Source organism: Sus scrofa, chromosome 7 (genome assembly GCF_054392235.1).
Source record: "Sus scrofa isolate SSC_HxYL_T2T_F1_AM1 chromosome 7, Sscrofa_HxYL_maternal_Yorkshire_Landrace_v2.0, whole genome shotgun sequence".
NCBI classification, from domain to species: domain Eukaryota; kingdom Metazoa; phylum Chordata; class Mammalia; order Artiodactyla; family Suidae; genus Sus; species Sus scrofa.
The window spans coordinates 100,950,602-100,970,633 of NC_139389.1; the positions used below are offsets into that span (position 1 = coordinate 100,950,602).

At 45.2% G+C, this 20,032-nt stretch overlaps 1 protein-coding gene across 6 annotated transcripts in view; it reads right to left on the reverse strand.

Annotated features, from left to right (window-relative positions):
• Positions 1-20,032, reverse strand: part of LOC102159623 (uncharacterized) — a 412,972-nt gene that overhangs the window by 10,481 nt on the left and 382,459 nt on the right. Inside the window, exon 16 of one of the 6 annotated variants that reach the window (XM_084969529.1) lies at positions 29-308. The exons of the other annotated variants lie outside the window; for them this stretch is intronic. The gene's annotated coding sequence lies outside the window, so the exon portion shown is untranslated. Of the gene's footprint in view, positions 1-28; positions 309-20,032 lie in introns of those variants that run through there. 6 annotated transcript variants of the gene reach the window in all.

A 20,032-nucleotide genomic window follows, 5' to 3' on the forward strand; every position in this document is an offset into this window, starting at 1 on the left:
CTTTCATTAAACCAAAGTAAAGGCTGAGTTAGAAAAATTTGGCTTTTGCCATTTTAATTTTCTCTTCAGTGATTTTAGCCTCTTGACCATTTGTGGATCACAAAGTTTGACAACTTAACATCCCTGCCTATTTTGGATGTTAATTATATCTTTGTTTCTAACAATTTTACAATTCCCACGGAGGCATTGGCAGGGTTCTGGCAAAGAGTCCAAGGACCAGGCTGGCAATCAGTGTGATCACCATAGTTTATGTCCTGCTCAGACTCTCAGAAAGTCCACCAGTTTCCCGAATATACGTGGTCTTCTTACTAGAAAAAATGAAAGGAAAAATCAAAGGAAAAAGAAAACCACTTGATCCACACTGATGTCATAGCCAAGTTCTTTCAGAGACCTAAGAAAGCAGCCATTTTTTAATACTAGCTTCATCAATTAGTATTTCTTAAGACTCCAAGGCAAGACTTGCTATTCTGAGGCTGAGGAAGCAAATGTCAGAGGAATCATCCACTGCGTGATAATCACAGCCAGCACTTATGGGTTCCTTCCTATGTGCCTGCTGATTTGCAAACATCAACCATTTAATCAGCAAAACAACACTAGGAGTTGGGTAGTATTATTAGCCCTATCTTGTAGTTGAAGGAACTGAGGCTTGAGAAGTTTAAGTTGGAGTTCCCCTTGTGGCTTGGACAGTTAAGAACCTGACTAGTATCCGTAAGAATGCAGGTTTGATCCCTGGCCTCACTCAATGGATGAAGGATCCAGTGCTGCCACAATGTAGGCTGGAGATGGGGCCTGGATCTGGCATTGCTGTGGCTGTCGTGTAGGCCTCAACTGCAGCTCCAATTTGACCCCTAGTCCAGAAAATTCCATATGCCACAGGTGTGGCCATTAAAAAAAAAAATTACTTTGCCTACAGATATCCCAGCTTATAAGATGTGACTCTGGGATTTGAATTTAGGTAGATGATTCCACAAAATCCCTCCCTCTCTCGGGTCACCTTGCTGTACAGTAGAAAATTGACAGAACACTGTAAACCAGCTGTAATGGAAAAAATAAAAATCATTATTATAATAAAAATCATTATTTTCCTCCTGATGGAAAAAATAAAAATCATTATTAAAAAAAACCCTCCCTCTGTAATATTTGGGAGTCTGCCCAGGGCCACATATTAATTGGACAAAGTGTGCAAACTTCCTTGGCTGAGGTTCATTCTTATCTAATTAACTTCTGGAAAGCCCCACCCTCAGAAATGCCCTCATTTATTATAAATCTAGGCAGATAAATGCTCTCTCATGTATCTTCTGACTAGGGCTGCTTGGCATCCTCTGAAATGACCCTGGTGGGAGGCTGAAGCATCTACACTACAATAATAAGTGCCCCAAACATTAGGCTCACGGGAATGGGCCTCAATTATACCACCACTCACTTGGCCTCTGAGTTTCAGGAACTGGGATTTTAGCTGTTAAGGCCCACCTTCAGTCTGCTGGGCCCTCTGCTTTATCCCATGGATTTGACTGGTCTCTGCCCTTCAAAAGCCCTATTGCCTATCAAAATGCCCATATTCTTTTTTCTAATGCCTTAGAGCACGCACACTAGAAATTTCACGAGACACATGTCCAGGTTATAAAATAATTACAAAGCAACCATCTGTGTCAATCCCCATCACTATCACCCACCTTGTGTGATAGGCCGTGGTGTCTAGGTGATGCTGTAGCATCTACTGACAACACAGAAAGAGATCATTGGGCTTTATGACCCTCCTGATGGAAGTGTCCAACCCCACCTAAAAAGGAGTCTTGCCAAAAACACTGAACCCAAGTCAGATGAAGCTCTAGACTGAACCGCCAATTCATGCAAAATACAGGAGGCAGAGGAACATTAAATGTTCTAGAGATGCACTCAGCAAAATCCAGACTTTGGGGAACATTGAGGATAATGATGTAGTTTCTTCAACAACACCATCAAATTGCAAGGGGGAAAAAAAAGAGAGGCTTGAAAAGGGTATCAAACTAGTGTGTATCTTGGTTTGAACAAACTAATTGTAAAAAAATATTTGAAACAATTGGGTACTGATTGAATATTCGATGATATTAAGGAAATTGTTTTGAGTATAATAATTGCATTGTGCTTGCATTAAAATAGACTCTTTATTGACTACGTTCCTATGAAATTATATACTTTCTGGGATTTGAATGGAAATGATCCAGTGGGGGTTGTGCAGGAAAGCGGGTGGGGTCTTATGTGAAAGCAAGTGTTGAGGTTTGAGGCTGGGTGATGCACCCATGAGAGTCCCTGATACTATTCTCTCTACTTTTGTGTATGTTTGAAAATATCTATAAAAAAAAAAAAGGAGTCCTTCTTTAAGGTGTGAATTAAATGCCACCTCACTTGAATCAAAGTTCATCTTTTTCTCCTTGTCTCCTCACTGCTTTCTTTGTCCTGGAATCACAGCACAGTCCTTCTTATTTGTGTTTTCTTTGTGCTCTTAACTTTCACTCCCTCCTTTCCCACAATCTGTCAGTGCCTTGGGGTGAAACTTTGTCCTCGTGTCCCCCCTGATGCCTTGCAAAGTGCCTGGCTGGCAAGTTTTCAATAAACGTTGACTTAATTAAATGGAAAGAGACTGTAGAATGCATCAAAAATACCTTTAACAAGCCCCACCAGCTGTCCACACCCTCAGCCACCCACAGAGGAGACATTTCTTCGGCAAGATCAATCTCCTTTTCACATGTGGGGAGACTAAGGCCTGGAGAGGAGCCTGGGGAGGCTGAGTCGAGGGTGTGGGCTTCCTTTCTAGCCACAGTAACACACTGGTCCAACCCCCATAAGGCCAGCCACCAGCCCTGGAAGCCCTCCCTCTCCAGGGCAGCTCCTGCCTCAGAGGTCTGCCTCCTGAGGACAGCAGAGCGCTTAGTGGGGTTTCCACCCACTCTGTCTCTGGCTCTTTCCTCTGAGTCTGAGACCGAAAGTCCTAAGTGTTTGAATAAGACCAGGGTGTGTTAATGCTTAACAATAAGCATTAACGCTCTAGGAGATTAGAGATAATTGTGACCAAATTGTCCTAGACCGGTGCTGAGTGCCGGCAATTGCCTAAAACCATATAAAGCTTCCTGGGACCAGAGCATTCAGGTTGAGGGGCTGCTCTGCAGGAGTTCGTGGATTCCAAGAATCCCACTCACTGTCACCAACTATAGGTCATCTTCCTTCCTTTTTCATTTTCATTATGATCATCACAATCATTGCTGTCTGCTGTTTCTCAGCATCATTAAATGCTGTGATATGTAATGAGCTGAGCACCATAGAGTAAAAATGGGCACCTCTAGGGAGAAGCACAGTGAACAGCAGCTGAATTATTTTTTTTAAACACTTTCCCCTCCTTTTATTTATTATTATTATTTTTTTATTTTTATTTTTTTGTCTTTTTGTCTTTTCTAGGGTCGCTCCCACAGCATATGGAGATTCCCAGGCTAGGAGTCGAATCGGAGCTGTAGCCGCTGACCTACACCAGAGCCACAGCAACGCGAGATCCGAGTCGCATCTGCAACCTACACCACAGCTCACGGCAACGCTGGATCCTTAACCCACTGAGCATGGCCAGTGATGGAACCCGCAACCTCATGGTTCCTAGTCGGATTCGTTAACCACTGAACCACGACAGGAACTCCAGCAGCTGAATTAAATTAGAAGTTGGTGTTATTTAAAAAGCAAACATGCAATTTGGGGGCAGGGCAACAAAAAACACACCTATGTCTACTGGAGGGGCCACCTTGATCTTGGATCACTGTATTTTGAAAAGAGGGTGCAGCAACTGAAAATGGTGCTGAAGAGACATGAAAAGTAGGGAACGGCTTCTAGCCCTAAGGTTTCAAGGGCACCTGCTACTGGAGAAAGAGGAGACCTTCATTAGGAAGGCTGGTTTCTGACCATGATCAGGACTTGGCTATCAACTCAGAAGATGAAAGAAGAAGAGGAAAGGGGCCTCATCAAGAGAGATTTCAATTAGAAGAAAACTGTGCCCATGATCAAAAGCCAGAACAGGATCTCAAAAGAGGTAATTAAGCCTCTACTCACTGATATCTTGGAAAACAGAACGATTCCCAGTTTCTCCTGCACCACCTAAGAACTGGTGAGCTCAGGGACATTTGGCTAAACCAGGTGATTTCCAGCTCTAACCCCCACCACTCCTAAACTCGTTGTCTCTTATCCAGAGCTTACAGATCTGGCCCTGGGGCCTCTTCGGCTCTACTCCCCACTCCCCACAGGAATGCACAGGGGTTATTTATACCCGAGCAGGTGTGATTTAGCAGCCACTTGCTGGGTTTGCATACATCAGCCCAAACCTGAGGCTTAAGGCTGCAGCTCTTGCCATGGGGAGGAGAGCAATTGGCTCACAGGGTCTTGGGCTCATGGTATTAACTCTTCCACTGTCTAAGCCCTTAGGAACAATGTCACTCTTCACACTCTGAGTGCCTCTAAAACCCAGGGTTACTTGAGGCAAGCCCAACACCTCTCTCCTCAGCCATTTTTTACAAAGAATTTGGGGTTGAAAATGGCCTGATAAATCTTTGAGTCTGACCCTGCCATTGTGAAGATAAGCAGGCTGGGGGAATTGACCTGCTCAAGGCCAAGACACTGGCAGTTTCCTGCTGCTGCCTAAGCTGCTCCCTGCCTCCTGTTTCAATAGTCTAGGATGGAGGATACATTCTTAGGCAGACTGGAGATGAGCTCAACTCCAACCACAGGCAAAACATGAAAGAATTCTGTAGAGCTGCAGGGTTATTCTTTTTCCATAAGCCCTCCTGGCTTGGAAGTAAAAGGGATAGAATGCCTCTATTGGAGTAAAGGACAGAGATTTGAACTTCTGAGAAAATCCCCAAGGCAAACTTCTCCTTCCTCACCATGGAGATGGACGAAACTGGCAAAGGAGTAGGTGCAAATCCATGTCCCTGCCTCATTAATTCTTTCATTTAACATTCACATAGAGGGACCCCTACGTGTTGGGCACTCTGATCAGTGCAGCAATGAACGAAGATACATAAGTCTCTGACCTCAACTAGCTCTTGAACTGGAGGACACAGAGCTGCCTCCTGCAAGCAAGCAGGCACCTAGGGAAGAAGGACATCAAGCAGCCTCAGCTCTGTGCCTGGGACACTGGAAAGTCCTGGCCAGAACTACCCACCAGGACACAGCTTACTCTAGGACTGGAGCAGTTAAGTGCAGCCATTCTGGATCATGGATATCACATCTGTTCCTACCACTTTATTTACTTTTTTTATCCTTTTCCAGAGTCTCAAGACTGGCATGAGCTTTAGAGATCACTCAGCCCATCTATCTTCAACACATGGTGAGTAAACCAAAAGAGGGTGGTGGAGGTGCTGAGTGAGTGTTCTGTGTCTGGTGGGGCCAGGGCTGAAACACTCCCCTTCCTGGGCTTGAAACCTGAGCTGAGCTCCTCCTCTCCCAGTCCTTCCTGGATCTATGTCAAGAGCCAAGACCCAGTGCAAAGCTGGTTTTTAAGCAGAAACCTGCTAAATGTGGACACACTGAATTATTCATATTTGGGGTCATAAATAATGTACTGTGTGTTAATATCAGATTTATAAATGCATTCATAGTTATAGGGTAATTAGTCACTGCTCTATGCTGCCCAGTGTTAATAGATTACCTGGTCCCTGTGTCCTTAACTAGATCCTGTCCTTAGGGGTAGTTCCCCTGCAGAGAGCTATGCCTTTCCCATCTCTGTTAGTCCAATGCTAAATAGCAGATGTCTGGGCTAGGAAACAGAACTACAGAGCCCCAGCCTACTTTCAGCTACTCGCTCTTCACACAGATGCTTTATTAAGTACACAAGAGAACTGTGTGAGGCCTCCAATATACCCCCTGTAGTTTGACACTAAGACTAAATGTCATGTCATACAGCCCCCTGGATCCACAGACCCCTTACTTCCCTCTGCTTCACAATTTTAGAGACTCTACCTAGATGGCCTCATTCTAAGTTGACAATGTATAGCAAACGCATTCTCTCCAGCCATTTTTTTTGGTGCCCATTTTACGGCTGTGTAAAGATAATCGGAGAGAATGTAGGGCATTATCTGAAGGTCAGACACCACTGAATTGCATAAGCGGGGGTGATTTAGGGAGATGGTAACAGATGGTCCTGGAGTGAGCTTCCCTCCAGAAGGGGAGGAGCTAGAATGGAATGTACTGGGTCCAAGAGACGGCAAAAGTCATCTAGTTTTCGAATAGCTCCAAGCCAGGAGAGGGGAAGTGGGGCAAGAGGTGGGGCAAGAAGTGGCTACTAACAGTTTTTAAGGTGAAAAGATACTGAGAAAGAGAGGAGAAGACACGCCTGCCCTTTAGGTCCCTAAGAGAGGAACTCTGGCTCTATGCAGAGAGGACAAGTTCAGTGAGGTCACCCCAATGAACACTTTTGCAGTAGACAAAGCTTTTGCAGGTCTCTGGAGCCCAGATCAAACACAGTACAAGGATCCCTCTTTTACTTTTATCTCTGGGCTCTAAGACTGATCTTGATCTTCAAAGTCTTATCGCTGGAGTCAAGAAACAGCAGTGCCCTCGCCCTTGGAAATGGAGTGAGGGAGCCCTCGAGCTCCCCCTGGGGGCCAGAATGAGCCTTAACAGTGTAGAGGAGAGCCTGGCTTCTTCGTCTTGCCCACCCCTGGAGTTCTGTCCCTGACTTAGAGAAGGGCAAGGGTCAGGAGGTCCCCTCCTGGCCACTGGAGAGGGCCTTTGGGGGAAGAAGAGCTTTTCCACGTAGGCATCCTGCTAAGTGATGCCCCTGAGCCCTTAATGGGGCCCAGGGGGTGAACTTGTGTGTTTGTGGCAGTCTCTGTAGCACCCACTCCTCACAGTGGTGTGAAAACAATAACATTATGCCGTGATTACAAGGGGGCACTGACATGTTGATGCAAATGCTCGTTTCCGACAAGACTGAGAAAATGAAATGGCTCAGAAGGGAACGGGGAGGTGTCCAGGGAGTAATAACTGTTATGCTGTTGAAGAGCTTCAACAACGGATAATTCTGCTGTGATTTCATCAGCCAAAAAACCAATTAACCCCCACAGAGCTATCAACCACAAGGAGCTGGGTAGTGGAAAGTGCCGCCAGCAATCTCCTATGCTCCCCTTCTACCAGCTCAGCACTGGAGCTGGGATGGTTCCAAGGGAGAAATGTCCATGAATGTGCATTTCATGGGCCACACACTCTGATAGGTGATGCCCCTGCAGTTGTCCAGTACCCACTAGCAGATGCTCTCACAAGGACTGAGGTGGGTCAGGAGTCAGCCAGACTGTCTCATGTCACCCAGCTTGGGTAACAGGAGATGAAGCAAGAGTGCTTTAGAGGGACAGAACCCAGGATACCTTCTAGGGGAACTGCCCCTTCTGCAGCCCCTGCTGCTTTGAGGGTCTGCTTTTTGTCAAGTGGCTCTGTTCTCCTTCCTCTTAGGAGAAAATCAATAGGTCCCAAAGAGGACATTGACTCAAACACAACCACTCCATAAGGCTGCTCAGACTGATCTGGCAGGAAAAGGTAACCAGAGCCCATGCAATTCTGTCTTGTGTTACCTCCGACCAGAGGATATCTGAACCCAGGCTGTAGGCAGGTGGAAGGAGTCATGAGGCTGGAAAAAAGCCATGATGGGCCAGTGCAGGGCAGAAAATGTGAGCATACAGATGCAGCAGTGGGAGAGAGAGATGAGAGAGGGAGGGAGGGAGAGACAGAGGGGGAGAGAGAGGGAGAGGGAGAGGGAGAGAGAGAGAGAGAGAAACAGAGCAGGGAGATGCTGGGAAGACTCAGGCAGACTTGGAGGGAGGTGGAGTGAGCGGCTGCTCTCAGGATCTCACCTCCTTTGGATCCTGCCTGTCCTCGCAGCGACACCGCCAGCTCCTCTCCACGAGCACCTTTGCAGGGACTCCTCCACCCACATTTTCTCCAAGTGATGTAAATGCACCTGTTTCTTGTAAGCCAAAATGCCTCTGTGGAAGAATGTGGCCAGGGAAGGAAAGAACCACTTTTCAAATAAAGCCAGAAAAACTATTCAAACATGAAGATGAAGCCCCTGGTGTCAAGCGTGGAGAGGCTGGAGCTGACAGGAATGGGTCCAGAATAGGCAAAATGGGTCAAGGACAGAACCCCCCAAAGCCTGTGTGGTGATGGACCACTTATTTTCCCTCCAACCCATTGGAAACTGATTTTCCAATCCATAAAATACAGTAAGAATGTTGTGGTGATGTCAGATTGCTATAAAAACTTCTAACCACTTAACTCAGGGACCTCACTGCAGACTGGTAACCTGCACAGAGTGGGGTAACACTGTGAAATGGTCATAGAGAATCTGGGAAAGGCAAAGGTTTATGGTTATTGATGGCCAAACAGAGCTGGCTCAAAGTGGTGGCTTTCAATAGCCCACCAGCCCTGTCAGAGAGACACAAAAAGGAATTGTCCTGCCACAAAGCCAGAAACACCCCTGTTGGGAAACAGTGGTTTGAAGCTTCAAGATCAGGGAGACCCCATCCTCTGCAGGAGGCTCTTCAGCAACCCCATGGACAGATGGCCTCTTTAGCCAGCATCTCTGCCCAAGAACAAAGAGGCTGCCGAGCCCAAGACAGGGCATACGAGAGGGTGTTGGAGAGGGAGTGCTGGGCTCAGAGCCAAGCAGAGCCTGGAGCGCCCAGGGACAGAGAGATAATGTAACCTTTGACAAACTGCAGTGGCTTAAGGGTTGTCAGCTCAGACAGAATTGCCTACATCCATTTAATTAGATTTTAATTTCTCTTTACACATTTGGTTTTCAAAGATTCTAAGAAGTAATTATTTTCAGTATCAATTGACTAGGAAGAACAATCCCCAACTTAGAATAAGCAGCTTAAGGAGGTTTGTCTCATCCCTGTTCAAACACAGGCGCCTTCCAGATGCTGCCAAGCTGCATTGCCGTCCCGCTGAGGCCTGGCACCAGGTGGGGAGGGGACGGGAGGATGTGTGAGGGAGGAGGAGGAGCCCTCGCCTGCCTCCGTCACCTCTGAGTCTTTGGATAATGAAAGACAGAAAAGAAACTTAAAGCCCTTCAAGGTGCAATGCTGCTGGGCTCACGGGTGTAGAAATAGAAGTAACAGAGCCTTACTTGTCATTTGGTGATCAATAAAAACTGTCTGTGCTTGGATGAAAAGTGAGATCCCTTCTCTCTGAAGTACCTTTTGGAAGAAGCAGTCACCTTATAATGGAACCCTTACAAAGCGGACATTAGAGGACACAGCCATTGGTTATCCTATTTTGGACCTAAAACACTGAGAAATTGCCCAGCTAACATCATAGAGGTCACATGCATGGGACTCAATTAAGAAAAAGAAACAAGAGGCAAAGAAATTTAATGGAGTTTAAGCTCCTTTAATTTGTTGAGCATGTAATCTCACAATTTTAGCTCCATTATTATTGAGCTATTAGTTATTAGTTTTAGCTCTATTTTTTATTGCTGAGCATGTAACCTTACAGTTGCAAGTGTGGTCGTCCTTGTAAATAAGCCTTTTAAAGACTCACTTTCAGAGACAATACAGCAAGGGGCTGGTAGGTTGTAAAAAATCAAGACTATGTCCACAAGCAGGAGGAATACTTGAAATATCTAACAACTGCTCAGCGTGAGGTGCAGATCAGTCAGAATGAAGTGACTGCTAAGCCACATCTACCAACCTACCACCAGCCCTACCCACAACACACAAGCTCAGCCTGTCCTGATGTTACGCAAAAGCATTTTTTGTGGCATAAGATAAAATTTCCAGGGATCATGTGTACTTGTATTGAAAAACTGATCTATTTCAATCAGCAAACAGTGGGTGATGTGTACCAGAAACTTGTGCAGATGCCGCTAAATGTGGCTTTGGAGACATGAAGACAAAAATGTTGTAGATGCATGTGGGAAATTCAAATAAGGTTGTTTTGTGGAATATTAGAGTGGGAAAAGCAATGCTTCTTTTCTTCTTCTTCTTCTTTTTTTTTTGGTCTCGTGGTTGGTTCCCAGGCCAGGGATTAAACATGTGGCATAGCAGTCACCCCAGCCACAGCAGTGACAATGCCAGATCCTTAACAGCAATGTTTCTAAACTAACATGCTACTCTGTGTGATGCATCATTTCAAATGCACATCTGTGTGACTAAATTAATAAGTTATATATTTTAAGTGGATGTTTTGATTATATTATCCATATTTCTAAAAGCTCATGTGTCGAAGTTGGTCAAAACTTGGGAATTCCTTTCCGTTGTATATTTGGGAGTTTTCTTATATGTTGGCATATATGACATATGGTGACTGGATGATAGAAATAAGAATGAATGCACTTTATATGGATGCCAAAGCCACCCCAAATCAAAAGCATTAGAATCCAGTGAGGAAGCTATAAAAAAATACTGGCTTTTAGATATCACACTGGAAGAAGGGCATCAGAATTTCTGAGGGTGGTGGTTGGCTCCTGGTATTTTGGAAAGCTCCTTAGCTGATACTAAAGTGTCCTAAAGGGCCATTTCACATATTCACAACAACTTCCTTTTTGTATGGGGGTGTGTGTGTGTGTGACGGGGTTGGGCATTCAGTGAAGGCTAAGTGGCTAAAAGCAAACTTCTGGATGAACTGAAATCCTAGGTCTTCTACTAAATAGCTATGTGGTTTATAAAAATAACCATATCTTCCTGTGCCCCCAGTTTCTCATATGTAAAATGAGAAAGAAGAAAAAGTAAGCACTAGTTATAAGTTAATACATAAAAAGCCTGTAGAACAGCTCCTGCAGCAAAATGGGAGCTCAACCAACACTAGCTTGGATGATCCCAGCAGGGAGTAGAGCGGGTCTGCCTCCTACTGCCCACCTGCTCACCCAGCCTTGGCATCTTTTCATGCTGTCCTCCCATCAGTCATCGTCTAGTGTGGACTCTCTAAGTAGAGGAGCCAACAAGTAGGTGCTGAGCTCGAGAGCCAGGTGTATGCCTTCAGTACAATGTCGCATTCCATCACTCAATGTGCCTCCAGAGTAGGGGCTGGGAAGGGGAGAGACAGGTGGTGTTGGGGAAACAGAGCCAGCTAAGGAAGCCACCTTAACTTCAAGACCTGCTGGAGCATGTTTCTTTGAAACATAAGTCCCACACCCTTTACACACTTCCTAAATGGAGATTCCTTCAGCCATCCATCCTCTGATCAGAAATTGTGGGAGTTTCCATTGTGGCTCAGTGGTTAATGAACCTGACTAGTATCCATAAGGATGTGGGTTCGATCCCCAGCCTTGCTCAGTGGGTGAAGGATCCAGCATTGCCATGAGCAATGGTATAGGTCACAGACTCAGCTTGGATCTGGCATTGCTGTGGCTGTGGAGTAGGATGGCAGCTACAGCTCCAATTTGACCCCTAGCCTGGGAACCTCCATATGCTGTGGGTGTGGCCCTAAAAAGACAAAAAAAAAATTGTGGCACCATTTTCAGGTTTAGAGAGGCCCGTGCAGCAGCCTCATGCATGGGGGTGACTTTCCAGGGCTACTTGTTGTAAAACATGCCTCCCAGGAGACTCTGGGGACACTGGCTTACATGGCAAGTATCTTTTTTTTGGCTTTTTAGGGCTGTAGCTGTGGCATATGGACATTTCCAGGTTCTCAGGCTAGGGGTCAAATCAGAGCTATAGCTGCCGGCCTACACCACAGCCACAGCAATGCAGGATCCGAGCTGCATCTGCGAGCCACACCACAGATCAGGGCAACTCTGGATCCTTAACCCGCTGAGCAAGGCCAGGGATTAAACCTGGGTCCTCATGAATACTAGTCAGATTCGTTTCCGTTAAGCCACGATGGGAACTCCCATGTGAAGTATCTTGATATAGCTTATCAAGAGGCTAGACAACGTGGTGGTGGGGAGCAGGCACTGGGAAGCCAGTTTGCTTTAGTTCAGCTCCATCTGTAATTAGCCGTGATCTTGGGCAAGATGCTTATTAACCCTTTTCGTGCTGTTTCCTCATTGGTAAAATAGGTTTTTGCGGGGATTAAATGAATTGACATATGTAGAACATTTAGAACAATGTCTGGCACATAGTAAGCAATCTATAGATATTGACTATTATTATTTTTATTATTTTATGTTGTGACAATGTCAGGTTCCTATGGGACACACACTTTTTATTTGATTTTACTTTTCTTTCATGTCCCACTAAATCTCAAAGGAAAGGTCACTATGGCATCTCAAATCCATGGCAAGTCATTTTTCTATGTTTGAATAAAGAGCTTTTAGGAATATCATTGTTTCTTAGGGTATTGTCACTCCTAGAGCGTCACGTTCAACATACCCACACTGTCCATTCCCTGTACATCCCACACCTGAGGACTTTATCTGTCACAGTCCAGCTGTGGGGATAAGACAAAGATACAGATGGTATAAATACAAACTCAAGAGAGGTACAAACCATGGAGGCGGGGGGGGGGGGGAAGGGGAGGAGGAGAGGGTGGAGATTCCAGCTGGTGGGAGGGGTCATGTGACAGTGCTGATGTTCAAGGCAGCCTTTGAACAACACTGGACAAGACTTTATCAGAAGGGACTAGAGACATAAGGGGAAAACTTGCCAGACTTTTTGGGGAAAGGGAATGACATGAGCATAAAAATGAAGCTCGAGCTGTGCCAGGAGTCATCTAATTTGATTGATGTGTGAGGTACAGTAGGGAAGAGCTGGGGGATAAGGTAGATCAGGGCTTTGTCATAAAAGACCTTAGATGCAAGGGTGAGCAATTTATCCTTAATTTGTCAGCCAGTGGGGAGCTATTGAAGGTTTGGTAAAAGGCTGTATAATCACAGCTGTGCTTGAGGAAGAGTAATTATTCTCATAAGATGACTCAGAAGGGAGAGAGATGGGTAGGTGGAATGGAGAGGAAGTTGCCAGACTATTCCAGATGAGGATTAATGTGGGTTTAAATGAGGGTGGCTATGGAGGGACAAGGTAATGGCAGAATCTAGGGGGCATGATAATTGATTGGTTGTTATGGAAAAAGGAGGAATCAAAGACAAGCCAAGGTCACCAGCAGGGGGGAAGAGAAGACTGGTGGAGAAAATAATGAAAATAGTGAACCAAGTGGAGGAACAGTTTGGGGAGGCCAGTGAATTAGGGCTGAGGTATTAGATAGAGACATAGGTAACATGGAACTGGAGGACAGGAAATCAAGACTATTTCACTATTCCTGTGGGTGTGCCATTTTCTTCCACATCTGTAGCATTTAACTCTATGCTTAACACAGAGTAGGTGCTCATTTAAGTGGAAGATCTCAATGAGGGGAGTGATCTCTGTGAGTGTGATAGCTGAAAGCTAAGGAGAGGCTTCTCACAAAAGAGCAAAATTTGGTGGCAGAACCACAAGGAACGTGCATGTACATTTAGGGATGAGATGTGAGCCAGAGAGGAGAAAAGAGCAAAGCAACTGACAAAGGAGGTGATGCTGGATGAGGGAGAATTTTGAGACAGAGGAATGGTAAACAGAACAGGTTGAAGATGCAAGAGGAGGACTGTAGTAGTTTCTAAGATGCTGTAACAAAGTACCACAAACTGGGTGGCTTAAAATAGAAATCTATTCTGCCCAGTTCTGGAAGCTGTAAGTTCAAAATCAAGGTGTAGCAGGGTCAGGCTTCCGGTGACACCTCTAGGAGGGGATCCTTCTTTGCCTCTTTCAGCTTCTGGTGACCCCCAGAGATCCTTGACCATCTCTGCCTCTGTCCCCCCCGCCAGTGTCTTTTCCTTGGGCATCTCCGTGATTTAATGTTGCTCTCTTATAAGGACTCAAGTAATGGTGGATTAAGAGCCACCCTGTTCCAATATGACCTCACCTTAACTAACTGTATCTGCATATTAGGGCACATGCTGAGGTACTGGAGATTAGAATTTCAACATATCTTTTGAGGTGAGGGGAGGGCATAATTCAAGTCCAAACAAGGACCAAGCATAGACTGTTGGGTTTGGCAGTTAGAGGGTGGCTGGTAAGGTTTGTGAGAAGGCTATTTGACTTCAAAAGTGGGAATGGAGACCAGATGTCAGGAGGATAATGAGTGAAGGGTAGAAGAAAACAAAAAGTGAGACGTGAGTGGAAAGTGAGGGACATCTGTCCAGACGTCTCTTCGGTGTGTAATTTTTCCTTTCCTGCAAGGATAGGGGATGGTTGTGTGTTCTAAGGAAGGGTATAGTTTCCTGCCAACAACATTCACTCCAGTGACTCAGTGGTCCTTCCCCCATAGCCTGGTGTGGCTGTGAGTCTAGACATCAGAGTCTCTTTACTCAGGATCTTAGTGGCCAAAATTGGTTCCCATTTTGGTTTTTTTTTTTTTTTTTTCTTTTTCTTTTTACGGCTGCACCTACGGCATATAGAAGTTCCCTGGGCTAGGGTCAAATTGGAGCTGCAGTTGCAGGCCAAGCTGTGTCTTTGACCTATGTCATAGCTTGTGGCAACAGTGGATTCTTAATCCATTAAGTGAGGCCAGGTCCTGAACTCACATCCTCATGGATACTATGTCAGGTTTGCCACAATGGGATCTCCTGCATTTTTGTTCTTGATGTTCTTTTTCCTTCTTAAAATGATGTGCTCCCTTACATATACTGTCAATATCCACTTCTTTTCCTATCAGACTAGGCCACCTGGCTGTTTACAGAGGTATTTGTTGTTGGGGTTCCTTCATCTTTGGAGCCAGACTCTGACTTGGTTCCACTTTCTTTCTTTTTCTTTTTTTGCTCTTTTTTTGCCACACTCATGGCACATGGAAGTTTCCAGGCTAGGGGTCAAGTTGGAGCTACAGCTGCCAGCCTACACCACAGCCACAGCAACGCAGGATCCGAGATGCATCTGCAACCTACACCACAGCTCAGGGCAACTCCAGATTCTTAACCCACTGAGCAAGGCCAGGGCTTGAACCTGTATCCTCATGGATACTAGTTGGATTTGTTTCCACTAAGCCGCTACAGGAACTCCCTTGGTCCCACTTTCAAGTGGAAGCATAACTGAGCGATAAGAAGGCACTGGAGAAGAACATAATAATAACCTGAATGAACTACTGCATGAGTTAAACACAAAATGATGAATGAATATAAGTCTGCAGATTTCTTAATTCAGGATTAGCAACTGAAAATTATGACTTGCTTGAGACAACAATCAAGCCATATTGAAAGCTCAGCCTTCCCCATAGTTTCAGCAACCCAGCTCTCTGTATATCCATAAGCACACTCTGAGCTTCACTCATGTTCCTGAGTGTGTGCAGCAGCAGCCAGACTCCTCATGGTCTCCTGGCCTAAAGTCCTCAGGAAACTCAAACTGTTCATTTTAGGTCATAAACCTCTACCTTTGACTTTTTGACAATTTTTAATGGCATTCTTGACATGTTATTAAGAATTAGCTCATTTTGATACACAAAAAAGCACCTGGTATAGTGACTAACACAACTTGGCCATCAAATGGTTCTCAATCAGACTGATGTGAGTTCAAGAGGGCTGGTTGGGAAATAAAATCATGCAGTCAGCTCAAGATGAACTCAGAGCCTCCCTCTGGCCACTAAGGTTTTCTTACAGGATTAAGCCAGTTGTTCCGGACTATTGTATTCCCAAGAATGACTGATTTCCTAGGATACTTCTTAATAGACTTAATAGGCTCACTCCAAGACTTAGACATGACCTAACCTCAGGCTTTGGACCCAGCTGAGTCTTCCTAATGAAGACATGCTTCTAATGAATTGGGGACTCATCTGAACCACAGAAGCAGGGATAGGGCCGGGGGATGGAAGGAAAGGACAGGATGGGCATCTCTTGCCTCAGCAAATGCTACGCAATGTTCCCCCACCCCCGCTTTATAAAAGTGGTTTTCCCAAGGAAGCTACACATGGAGTCATCTAGATGAGCTGAGTGTTGCCTGGTGAGACAGCCAGTTTTCTAGACAGCCATTCAGCAAAGCAAAGGGGAGGTAACCCCTTGAAAACACCCCTCATGGATCTTTTGGAAGCTGCACAGATGGATGAATTCTCAGGCTAAGGAAAACCAGAACTGCCCCCTGAAAGACTGCTCCATTTTTCTTCCTTTCCTCCCTGTATCTCCTGGGCCCTTTAGTGCCAAATTTGTGAAGCCAAATGTATTCAGTTTATAAAGGCAGCAATCAGAAAGATTCATTCTAGGACTTGAAAGAAGGAGTCCTGTGTAATCTATGACCCTGCTGTGGTAGTCCCGGACCGCAGGTGAATTTGCTCCAGTCCTCTTTTTCTTCTCCTTCAAACTGGGCTCATTCTGCAAGGAGGGATCCCAAGAAATCCACCAAGGCTGGGATTTCTGTGGAAGAAATCCCAGAAGCTTGGATTCTGAATGTATCTCAGGAGCCCTCTAGTTCTCACTAGGAGCTATCGGGCCCTTAATGTATGTTTGTGTGTGTGTGTGTGTGTGTGTGTGTGTGTGTGTGTGTGTGTGTGTGTGTGTGTGCATGCACACGCACAGAGATTTGTTTACCTAGAGACCTAATGTGTGGTAGCAAAAATCAAATTCTGGATGAAATCTGAGGGAGAATACCAGCTCTAGTCAAATTACCATATCCCAAACAAGTAATCAAATCATGGGCATATAAAATAAAAACTGGAGGCAGAGAGAGAAACAGAGACTGAAATCTCAGAACAAAGAGGGTCAGAATACATGAGATAAATGGAGGTTTGGAGTTGTTCTAGAACCATAGCTAATGTTCCCAGCTAAGGGTTTATGTGCTTGTAGCATGTGATTTTTTTTTTTAATTTTTATCTATTTATTCACTTTATTTTATTTTTTTATTTTTTTGTCTTTTTGAGATTTCTTGGGCCGCTCCCGCGGCATATGGAGGTTCCCAGGCTAGGGGTCGAATCGGAGCTGTAGCCACCGGCCTATGCCAGAGCCACAGCAACACGGGATCCGAGCCATGTCTGCAACCTACACCACAGCTCACGGCAACGCCGGATCGTTAACCCACTGAGCAAGGGCAGGGACCGAACCCGCAACCTCATGGTTCCTAGTCAGATTCGTTAACCACTGCGCCACGACGGGAACTCCCGTAGCATGTGATTTTTGACAGCTCAGATTCATGGAAGGGGTCCAGCTGATAAACCCTGACCAACAAGCTGAGATTAAAAATACTTACATAGAGTTCCCATTGTGGCTCAGTGGTCAACGAATCCGACTATGAACCATGAGGTTGCGGGTTCAATCCTTGGCCTTGCTCAGTGGGCTAAGAATCTGGCGTTGCCATGAGCTGTGGTGTAGACTGTAGATGTGGCTCGGATCCAGTGTTGCTGTGGCTCTGGTGTAGGTCGGCGGCTACAGCTCCGATTAGACCCCTAGCCTGGGAACCTCCATATGCCATGGGAGCAGCCCTAGAAAAGACAAAAAGACAAAAAAAAAAAAAAAAAAAAGACAAAAAAAGAAAAAGAAAACAAAAAGAAAAGTGGAAAAGGAATGAGGAGTGCAGAGGGAAAAGTAAGGGGCTCGGTGCATGGAGACAGGATTAGACTGTGTCCCCTGTTCTCACTGCCCTGAGTAGCCAAACATCTCTGCTGCCCCAGGAGAGTTCTGCTTTCCTTGGGCCATTCTACCTGGCGCCCTCATGATGAGTCCTGGAGGAGGATGGTGGATAACAAGCCAGTGGATGCTAATGCCGACTGGCTCTTTGGGTCTCGTATGCCTATGACTCTGATTTGGTGCTTTGTCTAAAGAAAGCTGGTTGATGGCCAGGTTTTTTGTTGTTGTTGTTCTGACAGAAGCAAGCTCACAAAACTCCCCCCTACTGAGGGCTTTAATTGGCAGTCTCTTTTGTGTATATGTGTGAAGATATTTTTCTGCCTTCTTTGTAAATACTTTTCCATTTCTCTAGAGTAGAGAGATGCCTCAAGCTTTAGAATAGGTTTTTACATGCGGAGAAGGGAAGGAAAATGATTTTGCGAGACTCTTTTCTCTGTTGGCTTGCGACACAAAGACACAGTCTCCTCAGCCCAAGCTCCTCAGCAGCTAAAATTGGCTGCTTTGTCAAATGAAGGAGAGATGAGGTGCAGGAAGTAGGGGGGACGCTAAAGTCATCAGGTCCCTAGCTGGTTTTCTCATTTTAAGATGTTCTCTTCTTTACTTGTCCTTTTCCTGTCACCATTTCTACTTCTGTGGGATTTACCTTTTCTTTCATGTCTTTTTCGGTTTCCCTATTTTTATGATCAGACTAGCTGAATTGAATTCACCTGTTTTCAGGTTTTATGTTCCCCAGTGGATTTTGATAAACCAGTGTGGAAGTTTTAGGAACGAATCCCTCCATTGGCATAATTACAGCATGTCATGGTGCTCTTAAAAGACACACATACACACAATTATCTAAAACTTGACTCTGGCTGAAAATAACTCTCTGCCATCAGGTCACAAGGACAGCAGGCATGAGTAAGATAGTCAGAAGTCAGAGAGAGGTTTGGTATTAAAGTGGTACTGAAGATGGAGGTTTGGCCTGAGGATCCAGGAATACTTGAAGCCTGCGCATGTTAATTACTTCTCCTGGTGGGTGAGATCTGCAGGGGAGATACGCACATAGGACAATGGCTAGACAAGCTGGCAATGACAGATGGAGCTGTTACTACAGGATGCCAGGCTGAACTTTAGGGAGCTGGATTAGGTCCTGGAGTACCTCCTTTGTCCTGGCTAGAGAATTAAATGACCTTGTTATCACCCAAGCCATACCCGTCAGCAAGAGAGAAAATGGAACCAGAGAAAGAGCGAGGAAAGCGGAAAAGCCAAGTCAATGCCCTGGAATATGGCCAGACTTGCTGGGGAGTAAAGATGAGGAGTTGAAAGTGATCCCAGACACCTTCTCCCTGAAGATCAGAAAAGGAGCATCTTGAAGGTTTGGTGTCTCTTACGGGAAAAAAACTGGTCACTATTCACCAAAGCCCTAAGCCACTTCTTGTCCCTCTGTTTCCTCCCTCAATCTAACTCTAATGTTGGGCTTCAGGAATTCCCTGGTGACCTAGCAGTTATAGATCTGGTATTGTCACTGCTGTGACTTGGGTCACTGCTATGGTGCAGGTTTGATTCCTGGCCTGGGAACTTCCACATGCCATGGGTCTGGCAAAAAAAAAAAAAAAAAAAAAAGTCAGGCTTCAAATTTAACATTTAATTCAAGCCTTCTCTCACTATAATAACTGCTTCCAGACCTACCCCTATGCTCCCCTGTCCTGCTATGTCCTCCCTTCATTTCAAAAAGAGACCTCCTTGAATCTTCCAGGAGGTATCTGTACTCTCTTTGTCCTGACATTTCTATACCCCTTCAGGTTCTACATCTGTTGAGCCGCATTCACTCCTGGGCACACTCACATTCTGTTTTGTACTAACCCCTCAGCCCTCATGTGGAAAGAGTGGCATCTTCTCTGTGTTCTGCATCCCTCTCTCCAACACTCATGTCTTAGTCAACTGTCACCAGGCTATGCTGTGGTAACAAATTATCTCCACCATCTCAGTGTCATATAACAACTAATGCTTATTTTTCACTCCTGTACATGCCAGCTGCCAACTTACGGAGCATGCCTTACTAGAGTCTTGTGGCAGAGGGAAAGGAACCACTCGATGGCTCTTGAAACATCTGCCTGGATGTGGCATGTGGCACACTGCAAGTGCTCATGCTATTAGCCAAAAAGTCATATGGCCGATCCTTATGTCAATGGGATGATAAACCATAATCCTTATAAAGGGAGAGGAGAGTGAATAATTGGGAACAATAATACACAACAATAGTTGCGTCTCAGTTCACAACTGGGGTCAAATGGTCAGGTGTCATTTGAGTGTCTTATCTACTAGTAAACCCAGTAATTGGCATCAAAAGACATTGATTATTTCTTACTGGAAGATTTGTCTGAAGTTCACAACTTACAACTGGAGACATAGTTTTCGTCTCAGACTCTCCAAAATATATGATACATTTTCTGCTCCTCTTAAGCAAATGCTTCTACACACAATGTAATTTTTCTCAGACATTGGGGGTTATAATTATGACCACCAACT